This window comes from Notamacropus eugenii, chromosome 4, assembly GCF_028372415.1.
Source record: "Notamacropus eugenii isolate mMacEug1 chromosome 4, mMacEug1.pri_v2, whole genome shotgun sequence".
Classification (NCBI taxonomy): Eukaryota; Metazoa; Chordata; class Mammalia; order Diprotodontia; family Macropodidae; genus Notamacropus; species Notamacropus eugenii.
Genome location: NC_092875.1, coordinates 46130397 through 46136396, shown reverse-complemented (window position 1 = coordinate 46136396; position 6000 = coordinate 46130397).

Below are 6000 nucleotides of genomic sequence, written 5' to 3'. Positions count from 1 at the left end.
ACACACATATATATATATATATATATATATATAGAGAGAGAGAGAGAGAGAGAGAGAGAGAGAGAGAGAGACAGAGAGAGAGAGAGAGAGAGAGAGAGAGAGAGCCTTGTTTGAGGTTCACAACAAACCGAAGAACTAGGTACCACTGATGGGGAAACTGAGGTCAAGTGGCTTACCCCTAAAGTTAATGTCAGAGTTGGGATATAAACTCAGATGTCTTCTGCCTCCAAGGCTAGGACTCTATCCACTACCCCATCCACCCTCCACTATGAGTTTCCCTCTAGTCTAGAGCGCAGGGATCAAATGAGGCTACTGGGTACACACAGGTTGAAATTCAGGAGCTTGTGTTTGGAATGTTTGGAATGAAATAATTAGGCAAGGATAATTCAGAAGAAAGGACTGGAATTTGGTTCATAGTTTGAGAAAAAGAATTTTTTTTTTTCTCTTTCTTGGCTTTTCTGTCTGTCTTGGGTTTTCTGTTGATATTTGCAGTTATAGGGAAAGTACACTGGAAAACTTAAATTGTTTTATAAGTATTTACTTTTATCTACACAACATACAGTCTCCACAGGGTCTATCATCTCTTCCTCCTCACCAGTCTTTGGACTCTGCTCCTGGAACCATCCTTGGACTCTTGCCCAAATCCAAGCCGCCATCAAACATGGAGGTCACTTCCATGTCATGCTCCATCTTCCTCCCCACCTGCTTCCCAGCTCCTCTCATGTGTTGTCTTCCCCCATTAGAATACAAGTTCTTTGAGGGTAGGAACTGTTTTACTTGCTTATATTCACATTTCCAGTGCTAAATACAGGCCCTAGCACTTAGTAAATGTCTAATAAATGCTTTCTCTCTCTCTCTCCCTCCTTCTCTCTCTCTGCCTCTCTCTATTTCTCTCTGTCTCTCTCTGTATCTCTCTGCCTCTCTCTCTCTCTCTCTCTCTCTCTCTCTCTCTCTCTCTCTGCCTCTCTCTCCCACCTTCTCTCTCTCTCTCTCTGCCTCTCTGTCTCTCTGCCTCTCCTGCCTCTCTCTGCCTCTCTGTCTCTCTCTGTTTGTCTCTGTTTCTGTATCTCTGTCTTTCTCTCTTTCTCTGTCTGTCTCTCAATCTGTCTCTTTCTGTCTTACTATCTGACATGGGTACTGCTCACAGCAACATGGTGTCTGTCTCTCTTGCTATCCACGTCGGCAGCAATGCGTATTTTAACCCATCCATGCCCTTTGATATTATGTATTTCTTGCATGTAATAAGGGAAAATTCGCTATCTGCCAAGACATTCTACCTTTGAATAACTTTAATTATTAAAAAGTTATTCTTTACATCAAATTCCTTATTTCTCTAGAAATTTCTCTTTCACTTCCTTCTAGACACCTAGGTTTACAACCTCAAGGTCATTTTGGACCCTCACCTACCTCCCCTTTCCTACACAGAACTGGCTGCCAAATCTTACTGATTCTACCCCATTGATGTCTCTTTATTCACTCCCTTCTCTCCATTCATTAAACCAATACCTTAGTTTAGGCTCTCATCATCTCTCACCTTTTAATTAGTTTCCTAGCCCCCAATTCCCCCCCCATCAGTCTTCCACACAGTTTGCCAAATTGATACTTCTAAAATAAGGATATGACCAAATCAATAACTTCTGCTCAAGAAGCTTCAGTGATTCCCTGTTGTCTTTAGGATAAAGATATTTCTTTAAATGCTTGGCATTTAAAGCCATTTACAGCAACACTGTAAAAATGTCTTTTCTAATGGATTTCACATTATTCCCTTGGGGAAAAAACTATATTTTCCAAACAAACTGGCCTATTTGCTGCTTCCTCTATGCAGGAATCAGGAGCGGTTTATTTTGGGCATGGAAAACTATGTGGGCATTAGCAAGGAGAGAGGAGAAAATAGGATGTCAAGTTTGAGAAACAGTATGTAAGTTTGCCTAAAGAATATATGTACAAGAGTAATATAAGATAACTCACGAATGGTAAATGGGAGCCAAATTATGAATGGCTTTTAATGTGAGGTTGGGGAGTTTGTATTTTTATTTTACAAGCAGTATCTCTCTCTCTCTCTCTCTCTCTCTCTCTTTCTCTCTCTCTCTCTCCACACACACAGACACACACACACACACACACACACACACACACACACACACATTTCCACCTTGACTCTTCCCTCTCCCACATCCTCCGCTCTCACGTTCAGTGAATTGTCAGGTCATTTTGATTCTACCTCCATAACTTGCATCTAGACCCCTCTCCATATGTCCAACAGCTTTAGGTCAGACCCTCATCATTCCTCACCTAGCAATGGCCTCCAAATCAGCTTTCATGATTCCTGTCTCCTCTGTCTCTCTCACACATATATATGTGCATATGTACATGTGTATATGTGTATATGTGTACATATATGTGTATATATACATATATATGGAGAGAAAAAGAGAGAGAGAATTTTTGAGCAGGGAAATAATGGGCTCAGATCTGGGTTTTAGAAATGTAATTTTGGCAGCTTTTTGAAAGGGGAATTAGACAGAGATACTTTTAGTTTGAGGTTGCTGATGAGACCATTCAGGTGGAGATATGAAGATTAAGTCTGGATAGATGTAATTATCTTGTATTCATTCATTCATCATCCATCCATCCATCCTTTCATTCATTCATTCATTCATTCATTCACTCATTCATTCATTGTGTTTGTAGTGTCCCTTCTGAGACACCCACCTAACTCACACTTGAAGATTAATTCCCAAGGGTAAATGGCTACCTGAGTTTCAGGGTTTTATGTAGGTTCATATTCTTAATACCACAAATAACTCATGAGCCCCTAGTGGTGCATTCACTTTTTTTAGTCAGCCAGTTGATACGATTAACTGAAGGCAAAAACATTAACTATAATGACATACTGAAAACAGAAAATCATCACTTCTCAAAACCTGGAGTGTACTCTGCCAGAACTATACATAGCATCAATAGGAAGAGTTGGTACACATGCAGAATACACTAGTAGAGGGGCATATACATTGGGAACACACATACCAAGGCACCTCATACCTCATGGATGGGCTCCTCCAAATAGAATTGGGTTGGCACAGGTATTTCCTACATTCAATCCAGAGAAGCAATAGGGGTGGTGGAGAGCAATAGTTTCCTGGATTTTTCCCCCCAGGAAACATACTTTAGTTTTGGTAAAGCCAAGTCAGCTTTCCATCCTGATTTCTTCGTCTTATTTTATGAGAGATTGAATGAGTTTTGAATTTGAATTCTCTTACAGGGAGTGGTCAGGGATGACCATCCTAATGGCTACATTAGTACCCCTGGGGAATATAGCCTGCACCTCAAGTCCACAAAGAAGGAAAAGGAGATCAATAACCAATCCCAGGAAGACTCTGGAAAGCTGGTGAGTGAAGTAGATGTGGTTGTTAGCACATATGACTTCGAGCTGACAAGGAACTTAAGGATCATTTAGTCCAACCCTCTCATCTTACAGTGGGGGAAACTGAGACTCAAAGAGGAGAATGATAATCCTAGCTGGTGTTTACATAGAACTTTAAAGTTTGCAAAGAACCTTACAAATTATTTACAAAATTATTGCAACAACCATGAGAGGTAGGTGTTATTATTATCCCCATTTTACAGATTAAAAAAACTGAAGCATACTTGTCCAGGGTCACATAACTAGTAAATGAGGCAGGGTGTGAACTCAGGTCTTCCTGACTCCTTTATCTCCTGTATCATGTAGCTGTCTTACACTTATCACACAGGTAGTAAATGACAATCAAATCTAGGACCTCTGACTCCAAATCCTATGTCTATATCCTGTACTTTACTTAGGGAGCAAGAGTCTCAATATTTCATCATCACTGTAGCGAGGCTGATCTTGTCAAACACAAGAGAATTGTGGATTTTGACCTTCTAAGGGGAGAAGGGAAAGGGAAAAGAGGCAAGAGTTGTTTAAAATTATTGCTATTGGGGATAACCTTGAATCTTTTTCCTGATAACCTGAATGCTCAAGTGGCAGGTAAGATTTAAGTTAGCTACAAGGAAGAATCTCTTAGACAGTGAAAGTATTTAAACATTAGAATAATTTCCATTGAAGCTAATGGCAATTTTCCTTTTTTTCAAACACAGATCGATTTAGAACAAGGGCTATTAACCTCTGATCATGGGGTTTTCATAAAGGTGGCATTTGAAACACATTGGTGGCTATCTCCACTGACCTTTGACTTAGGTGCTATCTTGCCTGGAAGCAGAGGACTGAACTAGATGCCAGTGTAGGGACCCTCAGATCTATGTCATCTGTCTAGGATATACTCCATGTTTACTTTTACTTTCTTTAAAAATTTTTTTCAGTTAGCCACCCATTTTTTTCTCCTCTCCATTCTGTCCCTGCCACTAAAAAAAAAAAGAAAAAAAGAAAAATCTTATAACAATAATAACAAAGATAATAGCTAGCCTTTATATATCACTTAAAGATTTACAAAACAATTTACACAGGTTATCTAATTTTATCGTTACAATGATCCTGTGAGGTAGATGCTATTACTCTCTCCATTTCAGAGATGAGGAAACTGAGGCTAAGAGGGTTTTTTATTTAAAAATTTTTAAAATTTAATTTAATTTTAAAGAGCAACTCTCCACTTCCTGCTTCCTCTACCCCAGACTCCAACGCTGAGAAAGTAAGAAAAACAAACCCATTACAGACATATATAGTACATTAAAAACAAATTTTCCTACTGGCCATGTCCTAAAAATATTTTTTTTCAATTCACATTCTGAATACTTCACCTTTCTATCAGCAGGTAGGTAGCATGTTTTATCATTCATTCTCTGCAATACTGTGTGGTCATTATACTGGAAAGAGTTTAGCATAATAGTTTTCCATCACATTTATATATCATAACTTGTTCCTCCATTTCCCAATTTGTGGGTACCCCCCAGATACCTATTTTTCGCCATCTCAAAAAGAACTATAAATATTTTTGTACATCCTTAAAATTTGTTTTGCTGAAGTCCAATCCTTCCTTTAGATTAATACCCTTCTTCCAGTTCCATCTCCCTTCTCTCCTTTCCTTCCTATTTCCATGTTGAGTGAAATGTATTTTTATACCCAACTGTGTGTGTTCTTTCTTTAGACTAAGTCAGAGGAGGTTCAGATTCAGGAGTCAGCCACTCCTTCATACCCCTTCTTTCTTGTTTTTATAGATATCTACTTATGAACACTCATTTTGTGAGACATTTTTCTCTAACCTTACTCTCCACCCCCTTCCCTAGTGTATTCTTTCCTCTTTTTCCATACTTTTTTAAAGATCATCAAGACATAACAGAACCATTCTCAGACCTTATTTAATTGAATTGCCTCTATGAAGCTTGATGATGATAGGGATCAGAAGGAATGTGTGTTTTATTTCCCCATATTTGAATGTAAACAGTTCATCTTTGGTCCTTTATCATGATGTTTCTTTCCATGTTTCTCTTCATTCCTGTGTTTGTACTTCAAGGTTTCTCCATAGTTGCATTTTTTTTTATCAAGAATGCTTAGAAATCCTCTTATTTCATTAAAGGTCTCTTTCCCTTCTGTAGCATTATACTTAGTTTCATTGAGTAAGTTATTCTTGGCTATAAGCTCACTGTCTTCTAGAATATCAGATTCCAAGTTTTCTTTTTCTTAATAGTGGTGACTGCTAAGTCCTATGTGAGCCTAATGGTGGCTCTTGGTACTTGAATTATTTCTTTCTGGCTACTTGCAGTATTTTTTATTTGACCTGGAAACTCTGGAAGGTATACCCAGTAATGGAAAGGGTGGCTCCACTTTGCATCTGCTGCCCTGCCTGGTTTCAACTCCATAGAACATGATGGCGTACCCTCTGATTCTATCCTCTCACATCCCACTTTCCTGCCTTCTTTTGTGTATTGTCTTCTCCAAGTAGATTGTAAGTTCCTTGAGGGCAAAGATTGTCTTTCTTTTTATTAATTATTTTTTAAATTAGTTATGTCCCCATAGTTTCTGCC